Below are 13,437 nucleotides of genomic sequence, written 5' to 3'. Positions count from 1 at the left end.
CATTTGGTTATGTTTGTTGTTTTTTCCCTCCTAGGTGAAAATACAACCTGCACAAACAACTGGATTCCCTTAATATAGTGTTTTAAGTTTGTCTAAACACTGTTAAATGACTTGCAATGGGAAGATAAATATAAATCCGTATATATTTTATAATCAAATTATGCCTATAGAATGTACACATATGTGCTTGTACTATCATAGTACCTTTAAATTTCTTAAAGAATTAAAGCAATGTAAACTATTTTTATTTATAGTTAGGCAATGACAAATGGTTTTTTTTTGTATCTGTATAAACTCTCTGGCCACTTTATTAGGTACACCTTACTAGTACCGTGTTGGACCCACTTTTGACTTCAGAACTGCCCCAATCCTTCGTGGCACAGATTCAACAAGATACTGGAAATATTCCTCAGAGATTTTGCTCCATATTGACATGATAGCATCACGCAGTTGCTGCTGATTTGTCGGCTGCACATCCATGATGCCAATCTCCCGTTCCACCACATCCCAAAGATGCTCTATTGGATTGAGATCGGGTGACTGTGGAGGCCATTTGAGTACAGTGAACTCATTGTCATGTTCAAGAAACCAGTCTGAGATGATTTACGCTGACAAGGCGGATTATCCTACTCAGAAGATGAGTACACTGTTGTCATAAAGGATGGACATGGTCAGCAACAATACTCAGGTAGGCTGTGGTGTTGACACAATGCTCAATTGGTACTAATGGACCCAAAGTGCGCCAAGAAAATATCCCCGACACCATTACACCACCATCACCAGCCTGAACCGCTGATCCAAGGCAGGATGGATCCATGCTTTCATGTTGTTGATGCCAAATTCTAACCCGACCATCCAAATGTGGCAGCAGAAATGGAGACTCATCAGAGCAGGCAACGTTTCTCCAATCTTCTATTGTCCAGTTTTGGTGAGCCTGTGTGAATTGTAGCCTCAGTTTCCTGTTCTTAGCTGACAGGAGCGGCACCCGGTGTGGTCTTCTGCTGCTGTAGCCCATCCGCCTCAAGGTTGGACCTGTTGTGTGTTCAGAGATGCTCTTCTGCAGACCTCGGTTGTATTGAGTGCTTATTTGAGTTACTGTTGCCTTTCTATCAGCTGTAACCAGTCTGGCCATTCTCCTCTGACCATCAACAAGGCATTTGCACCCACAGAACTGACACACACTGGATATTTCCTCTTTCTCAGACCATTCTCTGTAAACCCTAGAGATGGTTGTGCGTGAAAATCCCAGTAGATGAGCAGTTTCTGAAATACTCGGACCAGCCCGTCTGGCACCAACAACCATGCCACGTTCAAAGTCACTTAAATCGCCTTTCTTCCCCATTCTGATGAAAGTTGCTGCCATGTGATTGGCCGATTAGAAATTTACGTTAACGTGCAGTTGGACAGGTGTACCTAATAAAGTGGCCGGTGGGTGTATATCGTAGCAAAACAGACTCAACTCAGTGATGTTCACAAAGTGTCCTTTAAACGATTGCAGTGGTTAAAATAACTCTGTTGCTGTGTTGATCTGCTTCTCTCATTGATGCGTTTCTTTCTTGACTCTCTTCCAGTTTTTGCCACATCATTCTCTCCTTCTCAGCCGTACTCGCTCAAACACGCGGAGCATCTAGAAGGAGATGAGTGAATAGTTTGGGGTGGAAACAATGCTTGTGATTCAGCAGGACTCGCTGATCTCATTCCTGCAGAGCATGTGCGTGTGTGTGTGTGTGTGTGCAGGGCCACATTTGCGTGTAGGCAAGCAGTGATTATGTTTGTACAAGCGTGGCCATTGTGAACAAATGCCATTAGCGTTCAAGTCCTGATGTGGGCTTTTAATTGACGCAGGCCAGCGTAAGTCTTTGCAGATTAATGCTTGGAGATGTGTGGGTGTGTGTGGGTGTGTGTGTTTGTGCCATCGCGTGTGGTTGTGTGTGTGTCCGTTTATGTGTGTTTGTTTGTGCCTGTGTGTGCATTCCTGTGTGTTTGTGTCTGTGTGTGTGTTTGTATGTATGCTTGCACGTGCATTTACGGGTGTTTGTGTGTGTGTGGGCTTGTGTGTGCATGCGTGCGTGTTTGTGCATTTGCTTGTGTTTGAGTGTGTGCATTTGTTTGTGTGTGTGTATGTTTAGTTTTTGTGTATCTGTGTGTTTGCATGCTAGTGTGTGTGTTTGTCTTAGAATGCATGCGTGTGCGTTTGTATGTGTTTTTGCATGTGCATGTAGGTGTGTGTGTGTGTGTGCGCATGTGTGTGTTTGTGTGTTTGCTTGTGTTTGTGTGTTTGTGTCAGAGTGCATGTGTGTGCGTTAGTATGTGTCTTTGCACGTGTATTTAAGTGGATGTGTGCTTCTGTGTTCATGAGTGTGCATTTGCTTGAGTGTGTGCCTTTGTGTGTGTGTGTGTGTGTGTGTGTGTGTGTGTGTGTGTGTGTGTGTGTGTGTTTGTTTTTGTGTATTTGTCTGTGTGTGTGCGTATTTGTGTGTGTGTGTGTGTGTGTGTGTTTGTGTTTGAGTGCATGTGTGTTTTTGTGTACATGTGTATGCGTGTGTTTATTTTTGTTTGTGTGTGTGTGTGTGTGTTTGAATGTGCTTTTATATGTGTTTGTGTATGATTATATGTGCATGCGTGTTTGGATTTGTGTGTGTGTGTGTGTGTTTGTGTGTGTTTCAGTTTGTGTTTCAGTTTGTGTATTTTGGTTTTTGTGTATGTGTGTATAAGTGTGTTTGTTGAGTAATTGCGTGGGTACATTTGTGTATGTGTGGGCGCGTTTGGTTGTGTGTGTCCATACATTTGCTTTTGTTTGCGTTTGCATGTTTCTGAATGTGTGTGTTTGTGCTTGTGTGTTTTGTGGGTGTGTTTGTGTACATATGCATGTGTTTGCATGCATTTGCATGTGTGTTTGTTTGTTTAGGTGTGTTAGTGTGCATGTTTGTGTGTGTGTGTTTGGATTTGTGTGTGTGTGTGTGTGTGTGTTCATTTGAATGGGTACACTTGCGTGTGTTTGTGTGTATGTTTGTGTCTGCGTGTTTATGCATGCATATGAGTGTGTTTGTGTGCGCGTGTGTGTGCGCGCGTGTGTGCGTGCATGTGTGTGTGTGTGCATGTATCTGTGTGTTTGGGTTTTTTGTGTGTGTTTACGAATGTGTTTGCTTTTCGCATTTGCTTGTGTGTTTGTATGTGCGTGTTTATTTGTTTGTGTGTGTGTGTGTGTTTGAGTGCATACCTGTGCATGTGTTTTGTTTGTTTGTGTTTAAGCATGTGTTTGCATGTTTGTGTGTGTGTTTGTGCGCATATTTCTGTGTGCGTGTGTGTGTGCATTTGTTTTTGTTTGTGTTTGTGTGTGTGTTTGTGTTTGAATATTTGTATTTGTGTGCGTGCATGTTTGTGCGTCAGCTTGTCTTTGTGTGCTTGCATGTGTGTGCGTGCGTGTGTGTTTGGGTATTGTGTGTGTGTGCTTGTGCGTCCGTGTACATACCTGTAATTGTGTTTGTTTGTGCATTTGTGTGCATTTGCATGTGTGTGTGTTGTTTGCGTTTATGCATGCGGTGTGTGTGTGTGTGTGTTTGCATGTGTGCTTATGTTTGTGCATGTGTATGCGCATGTATTTGTGTGTATTCGTTTTTTTGTGCGTGCACTTGTGTGTGTGTTTGTGCATGCGTTTGCGTGTGTGCAAGTTTTCGCATTTGCTTGTATGTTGCTATGTGTGTGCTTGTGTGCGTCTTTGTGTGTGTGTGTTTGTGCGTTTGAGTGTGTATGTGTTTGCTTGCATGGTTTTGTTTGTATTTGTGTGTGTGTGTGTGTGTGTGTGTGTGTGTGTGTGTGTGTGTGTGTGTGTGTGTGTGTGTGTGTGTGTGTGTGTGTGTGTGTGCGCGTGTGTTTACTCTGTGTGCTGTTTCGTTTGGCGTCACACTGAACCCACACCTTCACTAATGATAAGTAATGGGCTGTTAGTGGGAATAATCAAGTTTGCTCACCAAATGACCTGACTAGGAGCATTCCAGTCACATTATGTGTAATTCCTAGTGACGGTGCACATTCCAGACTATCACACAGGCCAAATCTCCTTTCCTGATTACTTTATTTTTCTTGCGTTTGCCCGTTCCCTATCTTTCCCCTTCCATCTTTTCCTCTCGTTCTCTGTCATGAAAGGAAATCCCTATGCTCATTCTAGTCTTGTATTGCTTCCTGTCATTTCAGCATGTCACTCCCTCACCTCTCACTTTGACCATCACCAAAAAAAACCTTCCCTTTAAGATTTACCCTAATTAACTTGATCTTCAGCGATGTCAATCTTCTTCTTTTTTCCAGAGTAGCTTGAAGCAGGAAGGATAAAAATGCTATGTTTTTTCCAGCTGGGCTGCTTTTCCAAAAATATGAACTTTAAGCCAAGCTAATCTGCTCACAGAATCTGGAAGATTAGCCGCTTTGAGTTTCCAAAAGGAGAGACTGACTCACGATAGGGCGTTTCTTAGTTAGTTAAAGTAAAATTAGAGCTGCTTAATCAAAAGAAAAATGAGGAAAGGCTTGTGCGTTTTCGTTTGTGTTTATCGTCAACACTTCTCGACATGTTATTCCGCTATTTCAAACGCTAGCGATTTTCACTGGCGGAAGAGTATGCAAAATTCACTCCTTGACTTTAGATGGCACTTAATAAAAAACAGAAAGACCCCAGTGCACAGGGTGGCGCTACACAACTTTAAGCTTTTGACATCCGCTTGTAACACAGCTTCAGCTCCAGTGATGAAGAAATTTTTATTGTTCTCTAGTGCAGTGTTTCTCTACGGAACCCCGGAAGGGACGTAGTGCAGGAGAAAAAAATTGGCTGGGTGAAAAAAAAATAATGGGTGAAAGAAAAAAATGGGTGGGAGGAAAATATATTTTTTTAAAGTTTTTGCGTTCCCTCGCAAAGTTTTGCGTTATCTCGCAAAACTGTTTCTTCACAAACACTTCCTGTTCACTTCACTCACATTAACCCTCCTGTTTTTGCCGAAATTCTCCCGTATTTTACCATTCTATCCCACTTTCTTTACATTACTGTGCGTCGATCGTCGCCTTTCATATGCTACCTGAACCAGTGAATGCATGTATAAGCGCTGACTGACAGACGCGCTCCGTACAATAAACTGGTCCCAGATCAGCGTCTGTATGCGCCATTTAAAGGGACACTTCTGCTATCAAACAAGTGAGTTTATTGTACGGAGTGCGTCTGTCAGTCAGCGCTTATACATGCATTCGCTGGTTCAGAGGTTGCAAAGTGAAAGGCAACGATCAGCGCACAGATTTAATGTAAAGAAAGTGGGGTAAAACGGTAAAATATGGGAGAATTTTTCACATCTTTGCATCTTTGCGAGATGATGCAAAACTTTGCGAGGGAACGCAAAACTTAGAAAAATTTTATTTTCCTCCCACCCATTATTTTTTTTTTCACCCAGCCAATTTTTTTCTCCTCCACTACGTCCCTTCCGGGGTTCCATAGTTTCTCAACTGGTGGGTCGCGGGAACATTTTCAGTGGGTCGCAGAGTGTGTGGTCAAAAAAAAACAACAAAAGTTACATTTTTTACTTATTTTGCTTATATCGGACTTTTATTTTGAAATGCGTGCGCGACAACCCTACCGTTTGACATGTGAAATTTAATTATTGCAATATAAAAAAATATGTCGAAGCTCAAGTACGACCCCCAATATGTAAAGTAGGGTTATATAAATTGACAACAAAAAAAGACTTAAAGGGCCATGAAACCCCCTCATTTCAGCAGGGTGTTTTCACACCTCTACTTTCGAAAAAGTCAGAAAAGTGGGCGTGTCCAGTTCTGTTTAGGGGGGGAGTGTCGGAGGAACTTAAGTGGGAGGGTGTGGGAGTGTCTATTTGGGCACGCGCGAGTTTCAGAGTCAAAATACACACACACACACATGAGAAAGTGATGGTGTTTAACCTACATGGACATCTGTAGTCGAATTATTTGCCAAATTATTAAATGGTGGACTTTAACTGCAGTTTGGCTCTTTCATTCAGGGAATTCATTCATGTCCCTCGCGACAAACGAGATATTTGATTCGAGAAACTGCTCTAAGCGTGTATTTTTCATGCAATGTTTGATACCGCACGGTGAATGAGAGAAAAAAACCCTCCACATTTCCCTGAAACTTGGATGCACACGGCAGGTAGCCGCGTGTGTTATTCCGGTCACTAACTGCGGTGAAAACCCTACACGAGGTTAAAGTTTGGTTGTGGTGCTAACATGTTTACTCTCGGTGCAATAGTTTGTTCGATACGAACAAACTGAATAAACAAAGAGCTCTGGACGCTCACTTACCAAATCTTTAGAGACAGGACAATCACCAGCAACTAGAGCCGCGTCTTTATTAAGAGGAGACTACAAGCGAATCCGGATCTCAGCGTTTGCAGATGAGAACAGCTCTCAGGTAAACAATGTTCTTCCTTAGACACGTAAGTTATTGTTGTCGAGCGTTGCGTACACTGTTAATCCACACGTGACTCCAGCTGCGCTCTCACAGAGAGAAAATGAAAACAAAACTTAACGGCAGCAAACTATAAAAGCAACACTTCACGCTTGTTTTGCCAACACAACGTGGCGTCTCTGCCGTCTAAACACTGTGACAGTAATGAATATTAATGAAGTTGCACAATAGAGCGCGCTGATTGGTTTGATTCAAGCCTTACTCATGCATTAATGCATCACACTGTAAGACTGGATAAGACACACTCTGGCACAGGCGTCCAGTCTGCACGCTGGAATAAACGCTATTATGTCATGGCCGTGACGCAGCTTCAAAAATTCGTTTCAAACAGGAAGTACGAATTTGCTTGAAATAACGCAAAAACAACCAATTTACACTTTTTAGTGAAATATAGGTGTCCTAATAGTGTTTTTAGCAGTGTGGGACACATATACCACTGACAACAGCTCAACACATGTGTTTTGGTGTTTCGTGACCCTTTAAAGCCTCAGTGTCATATATAGTGAGGTGCTCTCATAAGAGAGCATGAAAAAACATGTAGAAACCAGAAAACATGTTTTATTAACTGCATGTGTCGTTTTTATTTTGTAATGTTTCTATAATTTGATATACATTTTGTTAAATGACAGCAATAAAATAGTGTTTATCTGTAAGTCTTGGTGAATTTCTTATGATTTATCTGTCACTACTTGTTTATGTTAACAAATAAATACAAATTAATTATAATTCCTAAAATTGTATTATAGTTCCTAAAAATCTGGGTCGCGGCTTGATGACCATGTAAAAATGTGGGTCCCATGGCCAAATCAGTTGAGAACCCCTGCTCTAGTGCAATAAGCAGCTCCGCGTTCATATCGCCTCAGGGCCAGGACCGGATTAAGAACACATTCGGCTCTGGGGCTAAAACAAATCCAAGGGCTCCCCTTTTATTTATTTTTTTACCTCACAAAAGTGTTTATATCTTCATTTATATTTTCTTTTCGGCCTAGTGCCTTTATGAATCTGGGGTCACCACAGCGGAATGAACCGCCAATTTATGCAGCATATGTTTCACACAACGGATGCCCTTGTGTATGGAAACATCCATACACACTCATTCACATTCATACACTACTGACAAATAAGCCTACCCAATTCACCTGTACCGCATGTCTTTGGACTGTGGGGGGAAACCGGAGCACCCGGAGGAAACCCACGCGAACTCAGGGAGAACATGCAAACTCCACACAGAAACGCACACTGGTCCAGCCGAGGCTCGAACCAGTGATCTTCTTGCTGTTAGTTGATAGCACTATACCTACTGTGCCACTGCGTCGCCAATTTATATGCTTCATTCGTGCCTAAATAAGACTACTCCTGCTCATCTTTTCTCCTTCCTTCATTCTTCGCTGCAGTGTTTTTGCTGGGGAAAGTTGATCCCTCTCTGGCCCCTGTTCCTGTCAGGATTAAGAGCCTGTTAGACACATGCGAAGCAGGAAATACCTTAACTAGACCCTACTGAGGTCACCATGGATACCAGCCCGAAAAAAAACCTGCCGCTACAGGCCTCTCGCTCTGCTTTATTAGCCCAGTTAATGGTACCGATGGGTGGAGCTACCACCGCAGAACTAGTCAAGAGGAAACCTGGCTTATGTTTGCATTTGCTTGTGGTTAAACATGTGCCAGTAATGAGCGCAGTAGTATTGCTTTAGCAGTTGCAGACTTTTCAAAGAGACAGTTCACCCCAAAATGAAAATTGATATGTGGTTTTAAAGAGTTTCTTTCATCTCTTGAAGACAAACGAAGGTGCTTTGAAATAGGGCTGATCGATACTGGGAAAATATGCGATATTGTTATATTTTAAATTCATTATGATGCAACTAACTTTTAAAAATGCTATTTTATCAGCAATTTAAAAAAGTTATTTATCTAATGATGATACTAAAATAAACATTGAATATCATATAGGTAATATACACTCTTTTTCTGAGCTAATTAAGTAAAAAAAATAAACATTTAGACTTTAAAACTTAAAAGTTAAAGATATATTTAATGTATCACATCTAATTTTAAAATCTATTAGACTTTAAAACACCACGAAGAACTGAAAACATTGTCAAAATTCTGATTCCTATTGGCTGTTGTGCTTTATTATTTAATGTGTGTGTGTGTGTGTGTGTGTGTGTGTGTGTGTGTGTGTGTGTGTGTGTGTGTGTGTGTGTGTGTGTGTGTGTGTGTGTGTGTGTGTGTGTGTGTGTGTGTGTGTGTGTGTGTGTGTGTGTGTGTATTTTCAGCTCTGTTCACCTCACTGTATCTAATGAAAAGGTGGGGATGAATATAGTAAAGCCGGCATTTGATTGGTCAGATTTGGATAAACAACTAATGCGTAAATGAACTTATCGCACTTCTCTGCAATACAGATATTGCATATGCTTTCATTGCGATCATTTTTCAATATATTGCACTGCCTTAATTTGAAGATTGCTGGTTTCTGGCACCAAATAACTTCCATAATATTCTATGGATGTCAATTGGTGACAGCTACAGATTTGGATAAACTATGCATTCATTTCACAAATGCTTTGCACAGAAAATATATTTAATTTATCGCACCTCTCTGCGATACAAATATTGCATATGCTAGTATTTTAATATATTTAGCTGCCCTACTTCGAAGATTGCTGGTTACTGGCACTAATCGACTTTCATATTATACTATGGAAATCCATTACTGCCATCTACAGATTTACATAAACTATGCATTATCACACGGCACATCAAATATATTTAATTTATTGCACCTACCTGCGATGCGGATATTCATATGCTATTATTTTGGTGATTTTTCAATATATTTTGCAGCCCTACTTTGAAGATTGCTGGTTACTGGCACCCATCGACTTCCATTTATATACTATGGAAGTTAATTGGTGACAGTAACAAATTTAAATAAACTATACATTCGCCACAAAATAAATTTAATTTATTGCACCTCTATGCAGTATAGATGTTGCATATACTATTATTGCGATAATGAGAATTTTTCGATATATTATGCAGCCATACTTTGATTGCTGGTTACTTGTACCAATCGACTTCCATAATATTCTATGGCAGTCAATTCGTGCCAGCTACAAATTTTGTTAAAGAACCAATGCATTCGCCACACAAATGCTTGGCACATAAAATTAATTTAGTTTATTGCTTTACATTATTGTGATAATGATCATTTTTCGATGAATTGTGCAGCCCTACTTTTACGATTGCTGGTTACTGGCACCAGTAGACCTCCATAATCTTCTACGGAAGTTCATTGGTGCCATCTACAGATTTAAATAAACTATGCATTCACCCACCACAAACATGCTTGGCATATAAAATATATTTAAATTATCACACCTCTCTGTGATATGGATATTGCATATCCTAATATTTTGATCATTTTTCACTCTATAGTGTGAAGTCCTACTTTGAAGATTTTTGGTTACTGGCACCAATCGACTTCCATAATATTCTGTGGAACTATGCATTCGCCACGTACAATTATTTAATTTATCGCACCTCTCTGCAATACGTGTATTGCATCTGCTATTATAGCAATAATTTTTCGAAATATCGTGCAGCCCTACTTTAAAGATTTCTGGTTACTGGCACCAAATGACCTCCATAATATTCTACAGAAGTAAATTTGCGCCGGCTACAGATTTTGATAAACTATGCATTCGCCACACAAAGTATATTTATTTATTTTTATGATATATCATACAGCCCTAACTTGATGGTTACTGGCACCAACTGACTTCCATAATATTCTATTGAAGTCAATTTGTTCCAGCTACAGATTTACATAAACTATGCATTTGCCACATAAAATATATTAAATTTATCGGACCTCTCTGCGATACGGATATTGCATATGCTATTATTGTGATAATTTTACGATATATTGTGCAGCCCTATTCTTAACTCTTTCCCTGCCAGTGTTTTTTTCTTTTCTTTTTCTTTTAGTTGCAATAACTTTTGATGATTATTTTAAAGCAAAATTTGATGACCCTCCAAATATTTTCTGCTAGCAATATGTGACAATATTATACATTAAAGAAAAGCACCAAGCCTCTTCTTTTAATGAAAAAAATTACACTTTTTTTTCTTACTCATATGTTCATATTTTATCCACACCTGAATGCTTATAGGTTTATTCAAAATTTTCCAAATATAAAAAAGTATATATAATAATATAAATATATATATAAGTAAATAAATAAATAAATAAATAAATAAATAAATAAATAAATAAATAAATAAATAAATAAATATTCATGACCATATTTACATTTTTGGGTGAACTATCCTTTTAAATGTGCACTTTTTTTGCAGATTTTTTTTTCTTTTGTCAATTTTTTGACATTTATACTTCGAAGTCACATTTAGTTGTTGAGTCTTTTTACCATTGTGACGCCTGAATATAGGCCACGCATTGTTTCTTTAGATGTACTCACATTTCAAAACAATAGTGCAAATGTCTTCTTCAGCTAGAGGGATTTCATGGAAATTTGACCTTTTTTTCTCTAAACAATCAAGTCCTTCTGCATCTTTTACAGGAAGCCATTAGGTAACACTCAGATCCCTGGGGGCAACTCAAATGCATTATTACTGAATGGAAATTAATTCAATTACCATTTGAATACGTGGCAGTCATCATTTGTTTTGTAAATGTGAAAATCTCGCCTCGGCTTACTGTTAGTACAAATTAGCATATGATGTCAGTATGTGCTTCTTAGCAAAATCAGTGTGTTTAGTTAACCCTTATGTGCTGTTCATCCACTCTGGAGTGATTTTAATTCTTAATTTGGCCGCTATGTTTCAACAAATAGAATGATTTTTGCTGACAGATCTTATTTTGACACATATTTTGGGGAAATTCTTTAAAAATTAGTTTTTAAAAGTAAACAACATACACTCTGGGCAAATTGACTACCTTTTCGTTATGTTCGGGACAGTTTTTGCCCGATTGGCTTGATTGAATCTTGCTTTAACTGCACATCAGCGGTGAGCAAGAGGTAGGGCGGCAGAGTAAAATGACAGCAGTGAAGTGCGCCAGACAAACACAAGCTGTGTGAAAATACTGCAAAAAGACACTTACCTACACTAACAGAAGAACGAATATGACGCACAGAAACCGTCAGCACAGTTTAAAACTACCATCACAGACGTTTATACGCTAAAAAACTATTAATAATCCAAACCACACGGAGCAGTTACAGAAGCAACTATTAGATTATGTTTACCGTCTCCTTTTCAAATTAGTTTATGCATATTTTACTAATTTGCTTGCTTTTAAATATTTAAAAATGTTCAAGGTTATCTCTTTAGTGTATCACACTGATGCTTATACTAATTAATTATACAAGTAATATTAATTATTCATCTTCATCATCATGTTCAACTCCTGTTTAAATAGCATTGTAGTTATGGCAGAAAATTTAATATTTAGCTAAAAATGTGCAGCATTTAAGAAAAAAATCTTCACCTTAAAATAGTTTTAAATAATTTTGTTAAAAAATCACGACTGAATCGTGAGATTAGTGTCTTAAATTACATCTAATCATCAGCCAGGTGAATTTATTTCTGCACGCACACATACACACACTATAAACTGCTGTTTTACTCCACAGAACTTCATATACAAGACAAAAATGTTTTTGCACAAGCCTATCTAAAGGGTTAATATTGCCAACTGATAATCGTCAGTGAAAATGACACTGTTTACCTCTTCGCAACAGGGAAAACCACCAACAATCAAAAATGCATGATTATATGGTGTCATGTCTTTGCAATCAAAAAATGTCAGTATAATGGAAGCCAATGGGGCAAAAACAGACCCCAACATACTGAAAGGGGAGTCGATTTACCAAGAGTGTACTGTTGACTTTTTGTTTTTTTTTATTTTCAAAACATTTTCCCAAAACAAGATTTGTCAGCAAAAATCATTTATATTAACCAGGATAATTCACTAGTACATACCCCACAAGACTTAAAGAGTGAAGATCCAGCTTCTCGAAGGTGCAGACGAATGACATGATGTTGATGGACATTGAATCAGCGTAACAATATTTAGACTGGGCTGGTTGTCAGGGGCGACGGGTTGGGCGCAGGTGCTGCTGTCTGAGACAGTGCCCCCAACCCTGCATCCCATAATCACATTTGAGCTCTATCTCAGGATTGGCCTGACAATTGGCCCTCGACTAATTCAAACTCCGATTAGATTTGGCAGTGATTGAGATGGCTTCTTTCATTGGCGCTCCAAGGCACTTTGCTATATGTAAGATGCAAGACTTTTACAGCCTTCTGGAACTTTTTTAAACAGGAAGTTAGAAAGATGAACTTTGATTTGTTGTGAGATTGTTCATATATGGATAATTCACCCAAAAATAATGCTTTCTGTTTATTACTCACCCTCAACTCATTCTAGATGTAGGTGATTTTAGAAAAATCTTAAGTTTATAGGTGACTCCACCCATTGACTTCCATTATATGGATACCAGAGGACTCAGTCCTTACAGTCTGAACTCTGAGTACAGAAGAATAGACTGTAAACGTTGTCTTCTGGCGTCCATATAATCAGTCAAATTGAAAAAAAGAAATAAAAAAATTGTAAATTCATTCATTCATTTTCTTTTCGGCTTAGTCCCTTCATTAATCTGGGGTCGCCACAGCGGAATGAACCGCCAACTTATCCAGCACGTTTTTACGCAGCGGATTTATGGTGTACAAAGGGAGAAGGTCAATCAAAGTGGATGGTTGCTTCTCACTCAGGGCTGTTTATGCTAATGAGGGAGAGATGGCCACTAGTGGGCGGGGCTTTCCCACTCTGAAACGTACAAAGGGAGAATGTCAATCAAAGTGGATGGTTGCTTCTCACTCAGGGCTGTGTATTCTTTTGAGGGAGAGATGGTGATTAATGGGCGGGGCTTTCTCAC

At 39.2% G+C, this 13,437-nt stretch overlaps 1 protein-coding gene across 25 annotated transcripts in view; it reads left to right on the top strand.

The window, feature by feature from the left end:
• The window catches only part of fgfr1a (fibroblast growth factor receptor 1a), a 90,330-nt gene that overhangs the window by 21,214 nt on the left and 55,679 nt on the right, over window positions 1-13,437 (top strand).

The sequence above is a fragment of the Danio rerio genome, chromosome 8 (assembly GCF_052040795.2).
Source record: "Danio rerio strain M-AB ecotype USA chromosome 8, GRCz13ab, whole genome shotgun sequence".
Taxonomy (NCBI): domain Eukaryota; kingdom Metazoa; phylum Chordata; class Actinopteri; order Cypriniformes; family Danionidae; genus Danio; species Danio rerio.
Note: the sequence above shows the minus strand (reverse complement) of the source record. Positions and strands in the feature narration are given on the sequence as shown.